Genomic DNA, 23,927 nt, shown 5'->3' with positions numbered 1-23,927 from the left:
TTTTGAGACCGATTTCCGGATTGGAAGTCAAAACGTCAAAAACTAACAAAAATTTAATTATCATTACAGTCCATCCCATCAAAAAAAATTTTGTCAACATAAAAATGTTAAATAATCAATAAAATGATTGTATTAAATTCTATATTAAAAAAATAGCCCGATTTTCATCGAAAAGTCCCGGATTTTAGGTATTTTTTTCAGCCTTGTCCCGAATTCGACTGAATTGGAGTTGGTCACACTAATGCTATCTGCAGAAAAGCATTTTGTAAATTGTATTGATAATTTTAATTATAAAGTCATTGAAAACTTTGCAACCAAAAAATAGAAGAATGAACTTCATATATCGTAAACTTTAAAAGTGATATTACAAAAATTTGTGCATGTGTGTGAATAATGAAATAGTATTATTTTTATAAATTGGTAAATAGAGACTAAATCTTAATAACAAATTTCAAGCACTATCAGCAGTAAATGCTGGTGGTAGGTTAAGAGGTTTTATTATTAATTAATTTACGGAACTGTTTTGATCAATGTTGGACAATTGCTTGGCACCTCAGATCAATAAACTTAAGATAAATAAGATAAAAGTCTCCGCGCATATTTTTTTTTAGTTTTTGTTGTCAGTACGCCTTTTTTGACAATATCGTGAATCCGTCACTAAAAATTTTAGCGGCTACCCGAGTTCTGGCACTACCTTCTTAAAGTGGTACGAGCCGCCACTGGTATTAGATAAATATATTTATCTATTAATACTTCAAAATTGATTAATTGAAAATGTGCCAATTTTATTGTACTTATACAGTGCGCTGGAATAAGTGTAATTTATGTATATGAACTTATTTATTTTTAGCACATAAGCAAAACGCTCGGACAGGCCGATTTTTAAAATGATCATAGTATATTATAGCATCAATGTTTCGAACTTTACTCTATTCTTCTTCAGGTGACAGTCATAACTTTGATTTTTTTAAATAGGAAAGTACATCATGTGACACCTCATTTAATAGCTTTTGAAATACTGATAACAAAAATGTACAATTATATATTTGAAATTAAAAATCATACTAAATTTTCCCTTCGTTCTCATCTCTGTAACTTATTAAAATAAACGTGCGAAACTGCCGATGCCGAGGTGACGGAGTCAGTGTGCGGATACAGTCCGCCGATCGTAGCGTTCCGAGCCGATCGCTCTATGTCGATTCGGTGCGTGTGAACCTTTACCACAGTATAAAGAGGGACAGTAGAACCACTCTCCGAAAAATTGGAAGTAAAATCTGTAGTCGCGCACGGCGACCGCGCAATGTTGGCAGTCGCTTTTGCCCCACTGTCGCATTGCTATTCGCATAGAAACGTACGGATTTTAACAGGGAAAACCCGCATCCACCACTGGTGAATTACCAATTGCGTGTACTACCGGTATTACTTCTTGAGATCAAAGCGCCGACAGAGGAGTGATATTACTGTGGAACCTCTATATACTGTGCCTTTACCGTTGGGACTTATCCATGTCCATTTTCTTTGCGGTTTTTTGTTAAAAAACGAGTGCATAGCAAAAAGTTGTCTCTCCTCCAAGTAGTTCATTAATGTATGTCCTCTATTATTTCTTTCGCCGTATCCATATTGTCCTATTCTGTGTTCGTCTTCTTCTATTCTTCCCCCTAATTTGGCATTGATGTCTCCAATTATTAGCGTCAAGTTAGTTTTCTTTTCTTCCACAGCGAGTGCTATTTCTTCGTAGAAGTTTTCAATATCTTCATCTTTATAATATAACATATTATGTGCTTGTTGGTGGGTATACCTGTATAATTTTCAAAGACGTTCTTTTTAATTTAAGCATAAGCATAATGTGAGATACTCTGTCTGATATACCCTTGGTGGATTGTATGTATCGAACGATTCTCTTGTTTATTATAAAACCAACTCCGTTGTTGGTATTATCTTCATTGCCTTTGTAGTACAGCACGTTTCCCGAGTTTAATAGTATTTTTTGTTCTCCTTTTCTTCTTATATCTAACAGACCGATGACATCCCATTGTATATGAGTTAGTTCTTCTTCTAATTCGTGGAGTTTATTGTCTTCATTCATGGATCAGATGTTATATGTCCCTACGTTTAGTTTAGTCGAATGTTTGCCTCCCCCAAAATCCTTGAGGTAGACCGGTTTGTCGGTGTGGGACTGTGGGTTGTTATCTCTACCCACCTGGGGTAACATACCGTTTGTTTTGTGATTCGACATGTTTATTGAAGAGGGTTGTTTGACATTAAAACGTCACGCTTGTCAGGCCGGTTGGCGAGTTTTCATTCAGCCGCCCATTCTGGGTCAGACGCAGACGCTGTTTTCAGCCGCTCATTCTGAGTCAGACGCTGCGCTGCTTTGATCAAATACAAACCCTAAGATCAAGGGGTTGCCACGTCCGCCATCCATACCGTACCGAAGGTGTTCTTCTCCGCCATGTCTGCCGTTATGGACTTCATCCGTATCCATGGACAAGGGACCCTAAACGGGTACTAGTTTCCGGGGCCAGGAAACCCCCGGAATCTACGGAGGGCAGGGATTGATTCATTTTCCCTGATAGGACTATCCAAAGGAGTTCCTGCCCGCTACCGCTTCTCTTGAACTTACCTCATTATACCCTTGAACTTACTTCATTATAAATACAGCGTCAGTGCATGACCTTCCCGACCTAAAACCTTGTTGTTCTTCTGCTAATGGTATAATTTCAGTCAATTTGTTTGTTATCACTTTGGTTGTTAATTTTAATATTGTGTTTAATAAGTTAATTCCTCTATAATTCTCCGTGTCCCATTTGTCTCCTTTTTTGAAGGGAGGTATTAGAATGCTTGATCTCCATTCTTATGGATGCTTGATCTGTATTCTTCTGTTTTGTTCTATGTTTTATATTAATTTTAATAGTTGTTTAGTTAGATCTTGTTCTCCGTACTTTAGGAGTTCGTTCGTATATCAATATCATAAATTATTGATATTGCTAATTTTCTTTATATTGAATACAGGGTGAGTCAAAACGCAAGTAGTTACCTACATTATTTTCTCAGTAATTTTAAATGGAACCCCTGTATTTTATATCTTTATCGAAAAGTATCATTACCGTACTTTAATTTTTATAAAACATTCCCTATGTCTAAATTTATTAGTTTTCGAGGTGCTTTCATTTTTCAGAGCAAACTATTAATTACGGGTCTAAAACTGTCCAAATTTTGAGTAAGCCATGACTGAATTGTCTAAAACTGACAATTTACTATTAAGTACTGATTATCAATCTGACAATAAATGTAACAATGTAGCAAATAAAGAAAGAAAAATTATTTATTAGCAATAAATTTTACAGAAAAAAAAACACAACCACAACATATCGCACACCTAGTTCAATAGTGCCACAAGTGCAAAACACAATATTCTCGAGAAATGAGCAAAACGTTCTGTAGTAAATGCGTTATGCCCTGTAAATAATTTATTTTGAGAGTGACTGGCTTCAAAGTTACAATTTAGGTAGTCAATTATACACTTATTGGCTGGATCTTATTACAATTTATTAAAAATAAAACGTTATTATTGTTTTGATAGTTATGGCGATATTGCATTGTGAAGAAAGTCATTTATAAAACAATACTTAGGAGATACGGCGGCAATATAATGAAAAAATCAATTGACTTTTGCAGTTGTGGCCGTATTGAATTATACCGGTTGTATTGTGGCAGTGTATATTATCGCCACTTCTCCCAGTTATGGCCGTATTGCATTGTCAAAACCTCCAAAAACTCTACAGTGAAATACCGAAATAACTTACTTTATACTTATCCAAAACAATATTTTAGTTCAGGCAGGCTGTATTGCATTAGATGGGCCATTATATAGGCAATATTTTACAGCCTTAACCCAAAATTCGAATTTTTTGCAGTTGTGGCACAATTGAACTAGGTGTGCGATATGTACTTACACAATTTTTGAAACAATTAAAAACTACTTTTGTGTGTAAGTGTAAGAAACAAGAAAGAAAAATAATTTATTAATTATAAATTTTGTAAAAAAAAAACAAACACAAAACAAACATTTTGTTAAAACAAATAAAAACTACTTTTGTATGTAAATGTACCAATGTAGCAAATAAAGAACGAAAAATAATTTATCAGAAAAAATTTTTACAAAAAAGACATGAACACAAAAAACATTTTTGAAAAAATTAAAATATTTTAAATACTTATGTAATTACAAAGATGTTCAAAATGACCGCCTAACACATTTTTATGCATGTCTAAAAACGGTTATTGAATGAGTTACTTACACTACGAAGCATTTGTAAATTAACACTTCGAAATACACTTTTTATTCTATTTTTCATCTCATCTCTTGTTGTTGGAGGCATTTTATAACCTTCATTCTATTCTAAAAGTAACCCCAAAAAATCAATCCGGTTTATTAAATTCTGGTGATCTGGGTAGCCATGCTACTGGTCCATTGAAAATGAAAATATCTCGACAACTAATAAATTTAGACATATAGAAAATTAAAGTACGGTAATGGTACCTACTTTTCAATAGTGATATAAAATACAGGGTATTCCATTTAAATTTTACTGAGAAAATAATGTACTTGAGTTTTAATTCACCCTGTATTAGATATAAAGTAAATTAGCAATATCAATCATTTTTAAAAATTTTGACAATAAATAAAAAAATATGGCATCAATAAACCATTGCCGTTGTGCTTATTTTTATTTATACAGTGAGTTGAACTTGTTACGGTTTTAATATAAAATTGGTTATAACTTTATAATTACCCTGTATAACATACCCAACCTTTATATTTTTGTTATGAAGAAGGTAAGAGGATCTATTTGTTAGGATGAAAACTCGTTATCATTGGGTGCGTTCGGACGACCATAGCGGCTGGCTGTCAGCAGAAATCGGCTGAGTGGTTGTATCCAGCCGTGATAGGGAAAGCTTAGTAAATCTCTCAGCGGCTCACTTCCAGCGGTGACGTCTGACAGCTACTGCTGGCTCAGCTGTCCAGCCGCTGTGGTCGTCCGAACGCACCCATTTATTGAAGGGTGTAAAGTGTACACAATACTCCCCACTTCAACTTGTTGTGGTCAATCACATCGCGATAAATCACACCAACTTATCGCAGCGTCTAAACTGAGTTTCAATCATCAACAAATCACAGCAACTTGTCATCACAACTAGTTGCTGTGACTTATCGCTGTGTCTAAAAGACGCTTTTGCATATCAATGAACCTCAACTGATAGTGTATTTCTTATAACATTGATAGCCTCGAGTATGATACTAACAAAAAACCTACCTAATGTTTTCAATGAATAGGTATACAGGGTGTTTGGTAAACAATGGGCCATAGCTTAACCTTAGATTCCTGGGGTTAAAATACAGGGCCTATTTTATCATAGGCCCGTGAGGCACCTGCCTCGGACCCGAATTTTAATGGGGCCCGAAAAGAAATTTTTTTCTTTCTGAAAATTAATGGCAAACATTAGTTATTTAAAAAAAAAAGGAACATTGGATAAACGTTCTTCAACAAATAATACCAACCATTAAATTTTTGTCCAAGAACGGTCTATTCTTTTCTGGTTCAAGAACCAAATTATTTACAAAAAAAAAAACGAAGTGACATAGGTATATACAGCGTGTCGCATTTAAGATCAAGACAGCCCTATATTTTGGCTATCAAAACAAATACAGATTTGAAGTTTTGCACAGTCATACAGGTTGAATGTTCACATTTTTTGGGATACTCAGCTGAAATTTAAATTTTAAACGCAGCCTACTGCTAATACTCCATTCCAATTCAAACTCCATAAACAGGATAAATTTTCGATATTTTGCTTCATGTTAGAGATATCGGAAAAAGTTATTTGAAAAAGTTGTTCCAAATATTCTAACCCCACATACCAAATAACATGACAAAATTCGCACTTTTAGTTTTTTCAATATTTGTAGTCAGTGCCCTAAAACTTAAAATTGGCTGGCCCCGAGATGCATCTAGGGACAGCTAAGATGAATTTTAGGGTCCTGAATACAAATACTAAAAAAACTAAAAGTGCGAATTTTTTCATGCAATTTGGTATGTGGGGTTAGAATAAGATTTGGATATAACTTTTTCCGATATCTCTCACGCGAAGTAAAATATAGAAAATTAACCCTCTCTGTGGATTCGCAGTAGGCCGCGATTAAAATTTAAATTTCAGTTGAGCAGGTAGGTATCTTAATAAATGTGAACCCTCAACCTTGTATGACTGCAAAACTTCAAATCTATATTTATTTTCATTGCCGAAATTAGAGCTATCTTCATCTTAAATGCGACACACTGTATTTAAACAATATTTAATTGTTTAAATATAAATTTTATTTATTGTTATATTTCTGGTGCAGCTATATTTCTATTAAATAATTAATTCATTTAAAAAAGTTATTACATAAGTATTATTATTAAATAATATTTACGGGCCCGAAAATTGTGCAGTGCCTCGGGTCTGATTAGTGATGCCGTCGAGACCGAGACTAGTCTCGTCTCGTCTCGTCTCGTCTCGACTTTTCGAGACGAGACCGTGGTTCAGTCTCGTCTCGCCTAGTCTCGACGAGACGAGACCCAACGAAAGTCTCGTCTCGGCGAGACGAGACCAAATGAGAGTCTCGACGAGACCAAACGAGAGTCTCGACGAGACCAAACGAGAGGCTCGACGAGACCAAACGAGAGTCTCGACGAGACCAAACGAGAGTCTCGACGAGACTCTCAATTTAGTCTTGAAGTTTTCAATAAATACGTGTATCTCTTCAACTCAATCAAGATCTGCACTGTAACAACAATTGAATGTAGCATTATGATTGAAAAATCAAGTGTGGCGTGGCGGATAAATAAAATTCAACTAAGGTGAACTGTAAATATGCAAAATAGATAAAAATTTTATAAAGCACACCTTGAATAAGGAGTCATTTTGGCGCACTAGTCCTTCGGGAAAGTCGAGGAAAACGCATCGTTTTCCAAACATGGATTCGTACGTCAAAATGACTCCTTGCTCAAGGTCAAGGTGTGCTTCAGTACATAATGCTGCACTTACCTATACGAAGCACTTTTCTGCACGTTTGCGCGTTGCGCCTATTTCTTTATTGCGTTGATATTGCACAGCCTATAATTTCTGATTTATTAGCAACCACGGAATGAGTGATTTATCATACTGATCGCAGAAAAAATTATTTTTCCGGTTAAAGTTTATTTGCGCTGCAAGAAAAAATCCTCCGCAGAGGCTTGCATTTACAGTTGTCACACATTCTTTTATTTGTGTTAGGTATGGCTTTGTACTTAAAACGAAACAATACAATAAAGACGAAAATTTTATTTTGTACAAAATGGCCGATGAAACAACAGAATCACACATTCTAAAAAAAGTAACATTAATCTCAAAAAAATAAATTTATAAGTAGTATAATGAGTAATTAACATAATTAAGTACTTATTAATAATGCCTACATCTACCTATAAAAGGAACAATTCTGGTTATAAAAAGTTATTCATTTTCTTTAATAGACTTGTACAACTTATTGTTGCACCATGAATTAATACATAAAAGGCATCTAGCCGAGTCCGCACTCAATCTATTTCTATGTTTTCGAATAGTTAATCCGGCTCGCGAAAAAAGTCTCTCCGCTGGCACACTTGTAGCAGTAATACTAAAATAATCTCGAGCCATTTTCGACAACGTTGGATATGTAGAAGCATTTTGATTCCACCATTGCAAAATGTTCGCATCTCTGGGGGCTCTCGGGCTATTGAAATACGCATCTATTTCGTTACGCCATGTGCTCTCCGCAGATTTTTGATTTTTCATTTCAAAAAGACAACATAAATCAAAATCTTCATCCTCTTCTCTAGTGGAATGTTCGGTAGTCTGAGTGGAATTACTTTTAAACTCTGGTGCATAATATTCATTCTTATAAATTTCTTCAAATTTCTGCATCGACGAATTAAGTAATTCCTTGCCCCAATCTGTCAAATAGAAAGTTTCTTTTTTGTGTCGAGGATCTAACAGTAATACCACGCAATATATCCAATTGGCTTTGGTATAGTGCTTAATTAATTTATTACGAGCTGCCTGGAAAGCGAGCAGTATCATTTCATCCACTGATGTTCTATTTTCTTTGGAGTCTAGAGCGAAAATTTCTTCTTCTAGTTTGTCAAGTAACATATTGAAACCAATTACCACCAACGGCAGCGTGACATATTCTTCTGCACTCAGTAACACAGACAGTGATTTAAAATATTTCAATATTTTCTGGATTTGGGAAAATATTGCCCAGTCATCCTCACGTATTTTTAACGAACTTAATTCGGCATTGTTCTCGCATAGGGCATTTAATGCCGGTTTCAGTTTAATTGCAACAGCCAACATGTCATTGGTGGAATTCCACCTAGTGGAAACATCCACATTTGTTGCTAAACATTTAATGTTCGTTACGTCGCAACAACTTTTAAATTTGTTTTGCCACTGTTCACTTCGTTTTATTTTTAGGAATAATGTTCGCAACTTACTCAACGGTTTTTGTTTTTCACCCGCATCTTCTTCTTGATCAGACTCAGATCCACCATCTTCCCCATAATCGTCATAATCATTTTTGGGCTCGTCTCGTATTAACTTCAGTATGTCTTGGACAGCAAGATTTAATATGTGAGCGAAACATCTGAAATGTTGATCAACAGGATCAAATTTCACATTAACATCGTCGGCCATTATTTGAGATAATTCGTGCATAAATCGGGTATTAGAGGCGGCGTTATCGACTGTAATGCCTTGAAGCTTTTCAACAATGTTGTACTTTTTTAAAGTTGAATAAAAGAACTGAGCTATATCCCGTCCTGTGTGGTGTCCGTGTGATGGTACAAAGTCAATCACCAGAGACTGGAGCGTATAATTATCGTCTACATAGTGAGCGGTTATCCCGTAGAACGATTTATTGGCTACAGATGTCCATCCGTCTATTGTGAAAGAGACTTTTGAACTATTGGCATTCATAATCCTTATTACACTCTCTTGCATTTTATTAAATCGATCCATAGCTTTTATCTTAAGGCTCGTACGTTTGGGATACACCAGTTGTTTATTTAAGTAGCCAAAAAGCTTTTGGGAGAAATCGTCTTCAAAAAAATTAAAAGGAAGGTATTTGACAGCTATCCACTCTACAACCAGCTCATCAAATTCAGGTTGACTGATGGGTGCGCACGCGCTACCAAACTGTAAACAATAAACCAAATAAATATGTTAAAGACCAATTTTTTGGAGTTCAAACATGACAAACATACAGGTTGGGGCACTTAAGACGGATCGTGCTAAAGCTGCGTTCCCGTAAAAAAATTAAAAAAGCTTCAAACGAAAGTTACACCGAATCAAATTGTTCATATTTTAAAGAATAGATATACAGGGTGTCCCTGAAATAAGCGGCATAAATTTAACCACAGATTCTATGGACCAAAATAAGTCGATTGAAGCCAATTTATCTATATACAAAGTTGCTTCGTTTGGCCGTGAGAGGGCGCCAAAGTTTATTTTTATTTTTAGTTTTTCTGTAATAATTCATACGCGGATCGTTAGATTTAGATGAAACTAGGTACCTGGATACTGCTTAAGATGCTCTAATATCTGATATGCATATCAAGGTCATTTCGATGCGATAAGGATATAAACCACCCCCACCGTAACAGAAACCGTGGTGTAACTTTTTTATGGATTGGACATTCCAGTCATTATTTTTTCTGGTAAAATACCAACCTATTCCGCATGTTTTTTGTCTCTTACAAAAAATGAATATCTGCAGCCGTTTTCGAGATAAAAAATATTTTAGTAATCGCAACCCCGAATTTGGCTGTACCTAAAATTTTTTTTTGGCTCATTTCGAAATAGGAAAACGCAGACACAAATTCCTTGGACTAAAATAAGTTGATTTCATTCAATAAATTTTTGTCGAAAAATGCTTGGTTTTTCTGTGAGACCTATTGGAATTTATAACGAAAATTTCTAAGTTTTGTGCCCTCTCACGGACAAACGAAGCATTTTAAGACAAAATTCTTATAAGTAAAATGTACTTATTTTGGTCCAAGGAATCTAAACCTGCGTTTCCCTTTTTTCAAATGAGCAAAAAAAAATTTTTGATACTACAAAATTTGGGGTTGCGATTACTAAAATATTTTTTATCTCGAAAACGGCTGCAGATATTAATTTTTTGTAGGAGACAAAAAACATGCAGAATAGGTTGCTATTTTACCAGAAAAAATATTGACTGGAATGTCCAATCCATAAAAAAGTTATACCACGGTTTCTGTTAGGGTGGGGGTGGTTTATACCCTTATCGCATCGAAATGACCTTGATATGCATATCAGATGTTAGAGCGTCTTAAGCAGTATCCAGGTATCTAGTTTCATTTTCATCTAAATCTAACGATCCGCGTATGAATTATTACAGAAAAACTAAAAACAAAAATAAACTTTGGCGCCCTCTCACGGCCAAACGAAGCAACTTTGTATACAGATAAATTGGCTTCAATCGACTTATTTTGGTCCATAGAATCTGTGGTTAAATTTATGCCGCTTATTTCAGGGACACCCTGTATTTTTGACTGTACAGAATTTCGGGTTGGGGCTGTGCACCCTACATGTTATTTCAGTTTTCAGTTGCTCGTTGAATTTTATTCAGGCTCTGATAAGCATACGTGGAAGATAGGGTCTACTAACTTTTACCGTTTTACCGGTTTTTTTGGGAAAAATTACGCTTACAGACCCTTCCTAATTGTAACATCGAAACACCTTGGAAATGAATGAAGAAACGTTAAAAAGTGAGCACATCAGCGTTGCACAGAGCATAAATGTTGCTTTCATTTTACAGTCATACAGTTGGGTATTGCAAATTAAGAATTATTATTAAAACTACACGGAAAAAAATGTGTGAGAAATTTGTGGCGCAAATTTGTAGCAAGCAAATTGTAATTTGTTTCTACTGTTTTTGTATAAAAACTGCCTTCCTATTAAAGTGGTGGAGTGGAATATACAATAATTTAGGAAGTTTCGTGTATTACAGAATGAAATACCAAAGAAGAGAAGGTACTACATTACTTCAGTGCATTACGTTGCAGTAAATGATGCTAATTGCTTGTTGTTGTGAGCGCAATTTGGATAGTACTGGTTAGGATCTATTGTAGTAATAGTTACCAACATAATTACTATTGCAAATTAGTCGTAGCAACGGTTATAAATATTTGAATGAAAAATTCCTATGAATAACAGCAGTGATGTTTGTTATAGCGGCCAACTTTTAGAGTGATAAGGAACTTTAAAGCGTTTGACAATGGTTCTGTTTCCATTTATAAAATCCAAACTAATTGAAAAGTGAATACAGGTGTGCGAATAAGGGTTTGCGAACGCATTTGCTACTATAACGTACATCTATTAATTGCCATTTACTAGTAAATGGGTAGGTACCTCTAACTTAGGTGGGTACCTAGGTTATTACTTGTACAAAAAATGTAAATAATGCACCGTTGTCATCGGAAGCCTTCGGGCTACAATTTTGTAAGGGACGAAGTTTTTCATTTGAGTCCTCGTTTTCGAGATATCGAGTGATAAGTGACAAAATCCGGCAGACCGAATTAATTTTCGCCGCACTTCAAACGGAGTTACGACCTGACAAAGATCGAATGGCCCATATAGGCGCCAATGCATTTTAGTCCTGTCGCCAGGGGGGGTACAACGGCCTCGTTAATTCAGATGGACTTACCCAAGTTTTTTTTATGTATTTTGACCCGTAGAACCCGAATTTTTTGGGTAACAGTTGATCCGGATGTCGATAAGATTGTTATAGACCAAGAACTTGAGGAATCAAATAACAGCGATTTTTGGCAAAACAAAACAATATTTTGTATTTTTTGGGTCATTTTAAGCAAAAAATATTTCTACAAGTTTTTTAGTAGGATGCACAGTTTTCGAGATAAACGCGGTTGAACTTTCAAAAAATCGAAAAACTGCAATTTTTAAACCCGAATAACTTTTGATTAAAAAATAAAATAGCAATTCTGCTTAGCGCCTTTGAAAGTTCAAGTCAAATTATGTCGGTTTTGATTATTTGCATTGCTAAAAATTTATTGTGTTATTGTTAAACAAAGCTACAAACAACTAGTGCGTGAGTGATGTTTCTATGATTTCTCATTTAAAATCGAACGAGTAGGTAGAATAGGTACTAGTGCAATCAAGACTATTTCTACGTTACATGCGTTAAAACGCATGTAAAAGCACGGGAAACCCTACGTGTTTATAGCTTTGTTAAACAATAAAAAAATAAATTTTTACCAACGCAAATAATCAAAACCGATATAATTTGACTTAAACTTTCAAATGCGGTAAGCAGACTTGCTATTTTATTTTTTAATCAAAAGTTATTCGGGTTCAAAAATTGCAATTTTTCGATTTTTTTAAAGTTCAACCGCGTTTATCTCGAAAACTGTGCATCCTACGAAAAAACTTGTAGAAATATTTTTTACTTAAAATGGCCCAAAAAATACAAAATATTGTTTTGTTTTGCCAAAAATCGCTGTTATTTGATTCCTCAAGTTCTTGGTCTATAACAATCTTATCGACATCCGGATCAACTGTTACCCAAAAAATTCGTGTTCTACGGGTCAAAATACATAAAAAAAACTTGAGTAAGTCCATCTGAATTAACGAGGCCGTTGTACCCCCCCTGGCGACAGGACTATTTCGTTAGGTTCTCGATTTTTTTCCGACGAAACGGCTACATGCAGTTTGATGAAACTAGCATCAAAAAATTGCGTCATGTATAGTGTACCTTGAACAATAATTAAGGAAGCTTCGTGTATGAAATATGCAAGAAGAGTAGTTACTACATTACTTGTAAAAATAAATAGAAGTTTCTACTTTGCCTTTGAACTAGAATTTTTTGGTTTAAACTAAACTAGGTATTGCCATTTTAAAACAACTAGCAATGTTTACATTTAAACTTAAACTACACACTTCATTTCTAAACATCTGATAATGACTTTTTAAAGTTAACTAAAATACAAATTTCTGTTTTTAAACAACTAGTATTTCCTGTCATTAAACTCAATTAGAAATTTCAGTTTTAAAGACGAAATTTCTACTTTTAAAGTCGGAACTTTTAATAACTTTTCAACAACTAAACTATTATACACTTTTAAACTAAACTGGAAATTTATACTTCAAAATTATAAATTTTTACTTGTTAAACTTCTATCAAATTTCTGTTTTTAAGGTAAACTAGAAATTTTTGCTTTAGATTCTTACGTGCTTAAGTTAAGTTAAGGTTAAGTCTTAAATTTGCTTTATTTCTTGAATTTTTTTTGTTACGTTACACTGCGTACACAATCATATTAGTTTGGATATAAAATGTCAGATATTTATCAAAAATATTCTTTAAGTATGTATAATGTTATATCGATGTTTATATAAATATCATTATATTTGCCAACCCTTGTAAAAATATTATCATTGAGTCAGGGAAAAGTTGAAAAATCGTCTGGAAGAGAGAGTCTGGAAAAGTCAGGGAAAATTATTTTGAGAAAAAAGTGTCTACCCTGTTTTACCAAAAACTGTTTGGGGTCCGTCTCACCCTAGGTGGTCCAACTAGACCGTATATGGTGGTTCATGTAACCCTTAACGGTTGGGTTAGTTGGACCATTAGAACGTTTTGTTTATGTTTTTTTATTGAATACTATGTGTTGTTTTTTAGAATTCTGATTTTGTTTATGAAATGTGCAATAAAGTTTGCGTAGTTTGCTATTTTATAACTTAATTAATTAAGCGTATTAAAGAAAATATTGGCACTTTTGAAAATGTGGTCATCTCCCCCGGAATTACCCAATATATGTAAGTACATGGTGTTCTTTTTAAAATAACGAAGTTGCCAAGTGCCTAAACCGAACATTCTGAATAATCGATAAACGTAAAATAAAATAATAAAATTTGTTGACTTTTTGAATTTACAGACTTACGTGGCAATTGATATTATGTATTTTTAATAATTTTTGAATTTTTATGCAGAGACGATGAGGCCGTGACTAGTTACCGTTAATTAGAAAATCAAATAGTAAGGATACGAAAAAAAAAGAAAGGCAACATTGGCTTACCTGATGCTGAGAACTCCGAAACATATTGGAGATTGTTTGCTGTTTGATAGCCGATGTCGATGCTGCTGCATTTATGCCTCTTCCATGTGTGTTGTCGGCAGGATATAGTTGAGAAAATTCCTTCTTGTGTCGAGCTCGTAAATGCTTCTTTAATCCACTCGTGTTTGATTGTTTCATTTTTAACTGAACATTTTTGCCCTGCAGTTTACATAATTTACACTCTGCATATTTTTGGTTCAAATTGTTGTGCAAATAGGCGAAGAGATTTTTAAATTTTTCTGATTGCGAGTTGGCATTAACACGTGATGTAGAAGCACTGGAGTAAGATTCATCTTCCGGAAAAACTGATGACTGAGAACTGGACGACATGCTCGTGGTTTCACATTCCTCTGGGACAAAATCTTTGTCTTTGTCACTGTCATCACTAGCACAATATGGATCTTGTTCTTCGAGAATCTCGTCTGCAGCTTCGTCTCCAACTAGTGGTTTTGCACGTTTTACAGTGGTTGATTCAATCCTGGCACTTCGTTTCATTGTTGTAATTCACTCTACACAATACAATATATATACCGTAGTTGTAAAACACATTAAAAATGCTTACAATCAATATGTAACACGCGTATTCGACGTATTCGCACTCGCATTCGCTGATTGAAAAATTGTTGCGATTGCAAGAGCTAAAAACAGACTGAGACTTGAACCCAAAAGATAAGAAGTAGCTAAGAGAGAAGGACCCATGCGGTTAGTCATCGAATTATCAGGTAGACGAAACACAGGAAACAGAAACATAAACTATCCTGGGAAATTCCCATCTGCAACATCTGCAAGCTGGTGTGGTTTATGACCTACCGCCAAAGGGCCAGACCAGTGAGTAATTGCAAGTACAGGCCAGTCGCATTAGGAAGGTTGAGAAGAATTTACAATATACTTTGCATTATTGATGCAATTTAAGACGGTCTCTAGCGGGTGCTTCCGCCATAAAGCATAGAAACAGATTGTGCGGGTTTTCGGAGAATATGACAATTTGTACTTCATACGTGGAAATGTGGGAATGAAATAAAAATCATTAGTCGAGACTGGGCGAGACTAGACGAGACTAGACGAGACCATACGAGACCATACGAGACGAGACGAGACGAGACGAGACTGCATTAGGTCGAGACGAGACTTTAACTTAGTCTCGTCTCGAGTTAACGAGACGAGACGAGACTAAGTGAAAGTCTCGTCTCGTCTCGTCTCGTGGCAACACTAGGCCTGATTTGGAGTAGAATAGGCTCTGTTAAAATAGGCCGATTTAAGCTAACTTACATTAGTACGAAAGTTGATAATAACCGAAATACAGGGTGTGAAAGTTAAACTTTTATTTTATTTTATTTTATTTTATTTTATTCTTGAATATTTCCTAAGAGGCATAGGATAATAACACGAAATTTGGTAAGCGGGGTTTTTTTGGGACGAGAAATCTAAATTCGCCACCAAAAATGATATATTACTTAGAGGGCGCCACATACGTCTCTCAGCGCTCATTTAAGGCTGTTTTATCGGTGCACCAAAACCTAGGGACAGTGTTTTCTCTGTTAATTACCGACAGAATGTCTCGAAATTTGGACACGTTATTCGAAATTACGTTGCCTTTAAAATGATGGTTTTACTTTTTTTATTTTTTTGAAAATTCTGTTGAAAAATTGGATTTTAATGTTTAACGTTGTATTATAACCAAACTTTTTACTCCCATCACTCGAAAGAGTTTTTTTTCTGTAATCGTTGATTTTTTTTTCACCTTTCTGTGTCCAGTAATTATCGAGAAAAGCGTGTTCCAACTTTGAAGAAAATTGCTAAAAATATTGAAATCAAATAGTGAAACGTGTTACTCATCAGTTTCATCGTTATCGCCTTCGTAACGTCAAATCTCATGAGCGTACGCCACGTACGGTCCGTCGTCAGTTCGCTTGAATCAGAATCCATTTCCAGTTATTTATTCTTGTAACTGCAATATAATACTCTGAGCTATTTAGCAAAATACAAGGAAACGTTATTTACCAGCAATTTTATTGCTTGAATCGAATCTTATGATTATATATATTAATAATATAGGTATGCAAAGTCCGCAGACCGTGTGCTACTTTTTTTATAAACAAAATGGTGTCCGAAAATCGTGTTTTTTCAATTTTTGCTCTATAACTCCAAAGATTTTAACTTTACACCAAAAACACTCAAATAAAAATTCACCGTAATTAAATTCTGCTTAGAGACGTGTTTTTCCTGATTTAATTCGACGAAAATTTTCCCTGGAAAATGCGGGTTTTTCCAACAAAATCTTTAATTTTCAACTAAAATTTTAAATAAGTAATTGTTTATCAATAAATAAATAACTTTGTAGTATAAAAGCCCTTTTTGTATAGATTATTATTCCAGAAGCCGATGGAAATTGATTGAACAGTTTAGCAACAATTGAATTGTTAATTAAAAAGTTTACGGTCGCTATGATAACCACAATAATTATGATACATAAGAATAACTATGATTTTTGTATAAAAAGACACTGCACCTATCTAATTTACTTTACAGAATTGAAATCAGACTATTTAAGCGGCTTCAGCAACATTTTAAAATTATAAACAATTTTTTGGCTTATAAACAAATATAATATCTCGGGAAATATTAAATTAAATTAAATCATGAAAACGGTATTGGAAAAACAGCGGCAGGACGCTTATTTTAAAAGAAAAAGCGTTTAATTGTGATGAGTGGTTCCTGATATACAACCGGTTAAAGTTGACCCGCATTTACGACAAAGATATAAAGAATAGGATCATAATTTTTAAACCATCACCTTTTTATTTTTATCCTCTCTCTTCACACCAATTTTCATATCTTTAAAATAATCATAACATATATTATTATAATAAAAACTATCGATATTACGAGTGAAAATTGCCAAAAATAGCAAAATTCCAATCAAAAATCAGGTTGGACAAAATGTAATCTCAAAGTTCAAAATCGGTATATAGTCCAGTCGGGTTAGACGAATAACAGGCCTAACCTTGCATTAGGAGCTGCCCCAAATTTTATTTTAGCTTTTATGCTACCAAGTTATTTAATTATTAATAAACAATGGCTTATCTAAAATTTTAGTTAAAAATTAAAGATTTTGTTGGAAAAACTGGCATTTTCTTGGCAAAATTTTCGTCGAAGTAAATCGGGAAAAACACGTCTCTATGCAGAATTTAATTACGGTGAATTTTTATTTGAGTGATTTTGGTGTAAAGTTAAAATCTTTTGAGTTATAGAGCAGAAATTGAAGAAAACACGATTTTCGGGCGACATGTTGTTTATAAAAAAAGTAGCACACTATTTTAAATACATTTACTATTATGATGGTTTGGCAGGTACCAATTTTTTATAGATAAATAAAAATATTTTAATTTTTACTAGGCTAATATCAGTTTTTACTAACAAATAAATAACTTCTTGAGATCATTTTCAAGCTATAACTGCGAAATTGGTTATTTGTTTGTGACAACAAATTGTAATTTTTTTATAATATTTTTATGTTATTTTAAATTTATCATAAATTTACACCATGATGTTTTTTGGAGTCACGTTTCACAAATTTTTATTCAATACTATATTTAGCTAAGATATTATAAATTAAAAATGTGATAATTCTTTTTAAAACATTATCTACGATAATATAATCAATCTAAAAAGGTATTCCCGACAAAACTAATTTGAATGGAGAATAATGCATTTTGTTGTCATTAAATTACTTGTCCGCTGGCGCCACTGAGTAAAGATCGAATTGTAGATCACACACCCTACTTCAAATCAATTTCAAGTAGGGAGTCACGTGGGTCTGACGTAACTAGTGTAGAAATGTAAGCGATACGCCCCTTTCAAACTGCACTGTGCTTCAACTGATAAAACAGCCTTAATAGGTTCATTTTTTTATTACCCAGTCTACAAACTTTTAAAATCAAAAATTGTATTCTCTTAATATTTTTACTTTACAAAGGTATACTACATTCATCTCGCTAAACTTAACCGTTTTCGAGATAAACGCATTTTAAATCTGCGAGGCAACATAATTTTTTGCATATCATTGTAGTTACACCCAAAAAATATCTTAAAACCATAAAAATTTACAAAAATGTATCGCAAATTTCTTCAAAGGGAATTTGCGATGCAATGACACAAATATGAGAACTGGCTAGTGATGAGCGATACTGGTCTTGGTCTTGCGGTCTTGGTCTTGGTCTTGCAGCAAGACCAAGACCGCCTTTTGGTTTGAAAGACCAAGACCAAGACTAGGTATTCAAGACCAAGACCAAGACCAAGACCGAACCTTGCAAGACTACGCAAGACCAAGACCAACCTGCAAGACTCTTGCACTTTTTTGCGAAATTGGTTTTTTATTATTTAACTTTATTTTTTAGTTCAATAATATATACTGACATTGTAATAAACCTTAAACAATATCGAATTTTTAAAATACATAATATTTTGGTTATATGTTTAAGTCGTTTTAATTAAGTCAAACGGTTTGCATTTTTTCAACCGTCAAAGTGTCCAGAAGGCAAGTTTTCAAACGGCGACAGTTCAAGGACAATTGAAAGTACATACTTGTAAGACAAAAAAATGTAACTATAGATAGGGTAATCCATTTAAAAAAAAATGCCATCAAAAACGGTTTTTATGTACCAGTAGTTTTCGCTTTTTTGTCTAATAAAAATACTGACACTTATTTCAATTCCTTGCGCATAATCGAGGAAAAATGTAGGTCGTTAAATTTTAAATTAATACCAAAAATTATCATAATAGATTTTGAAAAGGGATTCACAATGCTGTGAAAGCATTGTGGCCTGAATAAAAAATAAATGGTTGTCGATTGTAATGTGTCAAGCTTGGTATAGCAAAATCCAAAGCTTAGGTTCAGTTTCTGAATATAATGACAAAAATTCCGATATTGGGAAATTTTTAAAGTTTTGATTTGGAAGTTGAATTATTTGTGAAAATTCCGGATGAGAAACTCAAAACTTTACTGATTTCATAGTTAAATCTATTTGGAAGAATATAGGTTTTCCCCAGAAAGGGCCAGTACTACAAATAGTATGGGCCGCACTTGAAATGCATGCGAATCATTATATTGATACATATGAACTGAAAATAAATGTTTTTTATGAGAAATCAGTGTTCACGTTCGATACATCATTTCAATAGGAATTTTACATCTGGTTAAAATTGAAGTTTTTTTAATTTTTTCTCCACATAAAAAACACAGTTTTGCTTTTGCCTTGTATATAAGTATGTATAATTAAATAAAGCGCGTATTTCCTCCAAATAAAATAAAATGTAACTACATAATAACTTTTTCTTTCTTCTTCTTTTTTTCACTTTTTTTTTCTTTTATATCATGTCATATGTTATTGAATGTATAAAAAGCAGGTTGTGTCTCAATTCAACTTAAAATTGAAATTTGAAAATAAACCTTTATATTTGAAACATACTTTTTAATGAAATAATTAGGTTCATGTATAATGTTAAAATTGGTATCCGCTTGAAACTACATTCTACATTCTTTTAAAATTTTAAAGCAAAAAATATAGTTTCATTCTTCGCATCTTTATTTATTTCAATGTACACTTTATACGAAATTGTTTGGATCAAATTATTACTACCAAAAAAGCAAGACCAGCAAGACTCTTGCAGCAAGACCAAGACCAAGAACAAGACCGGCTAGTGCAAGACCAAGACCAAGACCAAGACTGCCTTTTAGCTGCAAGACCAAGACCAAGCTTACAAGAACTGGCACAATTATTATGGTTTCAGGTTTATTTTTCGGGTTTAACTACAATGATATGCAGAAAATCATGTTGCATCGCTGATTCAAAATGCGTTTATCTAGAAAACACTTGAGTTTAGCGAGATGAGTGTAGTGTACCTTTTTAAGTGAAAACATCAAGAGAATACAAATTTTGATTCAAAAAGTACGTAGAGGGGGGGATAAAAAAATTGAACGTATTATATAGTCGCTGAAAGACGTATGAGGAGCCCTCTGGGTAATACATCCTTTGTTGGTGGCGAATTTAGATTTCTCATTCCAAAAAACCCCTGCTTTCCAAATTTCGTGTTATTATCCCATAGACGAAGAGCTAGAGCCGAAAAATCATCGTCATAAGTAATATGGAGTTTTTCCTGTGAAATGTGGCCATTGTATATTGACAATTATGACCCCTTTCAGGCTGACACCTCAGTGGATACAGGAAGTAGCAATAAGGGATGAAAGGGGAAAGTTAGTGCAGTTATTAAACGTTTTCACCTCCTATTTTGTTAAACCTCCATCGATTTGCATGAAAATTGGTGACTAGCTAGGCTAGAGCATACCGCAAGAAACAAAACTGATTTGGTGCCAACTTGCACTTTTACCCTAGTGGTGGATACCACCCCTTCCCGCGGGTAAATAACTCCACAAATCGATAGAGGGACAAATTTTAAGCAAAATTTGTTAGATTATGTTATTAAAATAAATAAATACTTTTTGAGTTATTAAAGATCAAAAATTTGTCTATTTAAGATCATATGCGTGAAGTTACGGATGATAAAAAGAACATTTTAATTAATTGTATGTTAGTAAAATATTATTTTTATATTATTTCGATATTTAATTAAATTTTTTCTATCAATATAAACTGAATAATTATGCCCAGAAACTGGGGGTTTCCAATAATGGGTACATTTGATATATTCGAATACATAGATACTACACTTTTGCTAAATTTATATATCGAAATAATATAAAAATAATATTTTAGTAACATACAATTAATTAATATATTCTTTTTATCATCCGTAACTTCACGCATGTGCTCTTAATAGTGTTACCCAAATGCAAGACCAAGACGAGACTTAGATAGTCTTGGTCTTGGTCTTGCGCCAGTACACCTGGTCTTGGTCTTGGTCTTGGTATTGCGCTCCCGGTCTTGGTCTTGGTCTTGGTCTTGCAGTAAGAGTCTTGCAAGTCTCGCAGTTGCCCATTAGCATATTGCATATCTTAGAACAACGTAACAGAGTAGGTACATTTTAAGATTGAATATCATAGCCATAGGAAAAACCAACCAAATTAATAACTGGGTGGGGTGGGGTTTGAACTCACGGTGTAAGTGATCCGTGCCCATATTCTAACTAACTAAAGTTTATTAGAAACTTGCATTTTTTAGTGTATTTGCTATTCACTATCTGTGATTTGAAAAGCATTCAATTCGGTGACAGATCTGCACACTATGTTAATGCCAGTTCTAATTTTTATCCACTACGTTGGGTTGGACAGACCAGTATGGGTTTCAGATTTTATGGCACGTCAGCTGGTTCACAAGCAAAGTGAAACTTACTCTTCAATATCTCACTTGTTAGCCTTATACACTGAGCGTCATAGAAAACGGGCACCCTAAAAAATGGGTCATTTTTGATGTCGCGTATCTCCTAAACCTGTTGTCCGATTTAAGTGATTTTTTGAATATGTTATAGCCCTATTCTTAGTCAATATACCTGTAATAATATTTTTGTAAAACAGGTAAATTTTCATCGTATACCGGGTGTACGAATCAAACTGTGTTTTTTTCTCAAAGTTCGCAACACCCGGTGGAATATTCCAGCATTTATAAAATACTGAAATTAAAACCCAACTATAGCCTAGGGTTTCCTTAACATTCTTTTTTTTTATTCATTTGCTTATGTTGGATAATACAAAAGTTATGTACTTTAACAACTAGGCATGCTCTTTATCAGTACAGGGTGTTTCTAAAGAAGTACGACAAACTTTAAGGGGTAATTCTGCATGAAAACATAATGACCGGTTGCTTTATAAACATATGTCCGCAAATGCTTCGTTTCCGACATACAGGATGTTGAATTTTTTCTTACAAACTGACGATTTACTTATTGCCCTATTGGTGGGTTTTAAGACGTAATTTTTAAACATTTCTTGACATGCAACTAAGATTTTTTTATTTACAATTGGCGTGCATACGAATAATATGATCGGTCATATTACCCGTATGCGCTCCAATAGTGAATATAAAATTCTTAGTTGAATGTCAAAAAATGCGCAATAACCATCTCTTAAAACCTACCAAATTTCATTTGCATATCTCAACCGGTTTTAAAGCAATAAATAAATCATCAGTTTGTAAGAAAAAATTTAACATCCCGTATCTCGGGAACGAAGCTTTTACGGATATATGATTATAAAGCAAACTGTCATTATTTTTAATGCAGAATTACCCCTTAAAGTTTGTCGTCGAACTTATTTACTCCCTAAAACCCCTTAGACTTATAACACCCTGTACTGATGAAGAACATGGCTAGTTGTTAAAGTACATAACTTTTGTATTATCCAACATAAGCGAATGAATCAAAAAACGTAATGTTAAGAAAACCTGAGGCTATAGTTGGGTTTTAATTTCAGTATTTTTTAAATGTTAGAATATTCCACAGGGTGTTGAGAACTTTGAGAAAAAAACACAGTTTGATTCGTACACCCGGTATACAATGAAAATTTACCTGTTAAGCAAAAATATTATTACAGTCATATTGACAAAGAAGAGGGCTATAACATATTCAAAAAATCATTTAAATCGGACAACAGGTTTAGGAGATACGCGACATCAAAAATGACCCATTTTTTAGGGTGCCCGTTTTCTATGACGCGCAGTTTATATAAGGCTATATAGCCGTATTCTTTAACAATATCGCTGGAAAAATGTTGTTGCTAGACAGGTAAAGTGTCATTGTATACCGGATACCGGGTATACCAATCAAACTGTGTTTTTTCTCAAAGTTCGCATCATTTTGTGGAATATTCTAGCATATAAAATACTGAAATTAAAACCCAACTATAGTCTAATGTTTTCTTAACATTCTGTTTTTGATTCATTCGCTTATGTTGTATAACAAAAAATTTAGGTATTTTATCAACTAGCCATGTTTTTCATTAATACAGGGTGTTTTTAAATAAGTATGGCAAACTTTAAGGGGTAATTCTAAACAAACGAGTCATGTTACATGAGTCATGTATGCATGCCAATGGTGAATATTAAATTCTTAATTGTATGTCAAAAATGCGCAATAACTACCTCATAAAACTCACCAAATTTCATTTGCATATCTCAACCGGTTTTAGAGCAATAAATAAATCCTCAGTTTGTAAGAAAAATTTTAATACCCCTATTTCGGAAACGAAGCATTTGCGGACATACCCTCCTATTAGAGGTGAAACTCACAAAGTGCACTTTTTTGAGATTTTGATATTTTCATCAATTTGAACTCAATACGGTACTGTCCAGCTCTGTAGAAATCAACTGGGGCTCTATTCTAATTGCTGAGATAATTTTATGGTATACTTCACTAAGTGCATGATTGTGAATTTCGGTTTCAAGGTAAAACTCATTAAAACTTATTATTGCCCTTAGTGAATTTTTCCTTACAATCTGGAGTGCCGAATCAGTAATACATATTATTTAGTGATCTTTCAAACAATACATTATTAAACATCACTGTTTATTATTTTTGTGTTCATTATCTATTCGGCGATTGATTAAAGAAATGAGCTTATATTATTTCTTTGTAGCAAATATTTTACATAATCTATTTTGCGATCAAGCAGGCGACTTGTGTGTTATTGTATTGTTGAAACTGTATATACCTGTTCGGCGATTGATTAAAAAAATATGGGTTTAAATTTCTTTGTAACAGATA

Source organism: Diabrotica virgifera, chromosome 10 (assembly GCF_917563875.1).
Source record: "Diabrotica virgifera virgifera chromosome 10, PGI_DIABVI_V3a".
Taxonomy (NCBI): domain Eukaryota; kingdom Metazoa; phylum Arthropoda; class Insecta; order Coleoptera; family Chrysomelidae; genus Diabrotica; species Diabrotica virgifera.
Note: the sequence above shows the minus strand (reverse complement) of the source record.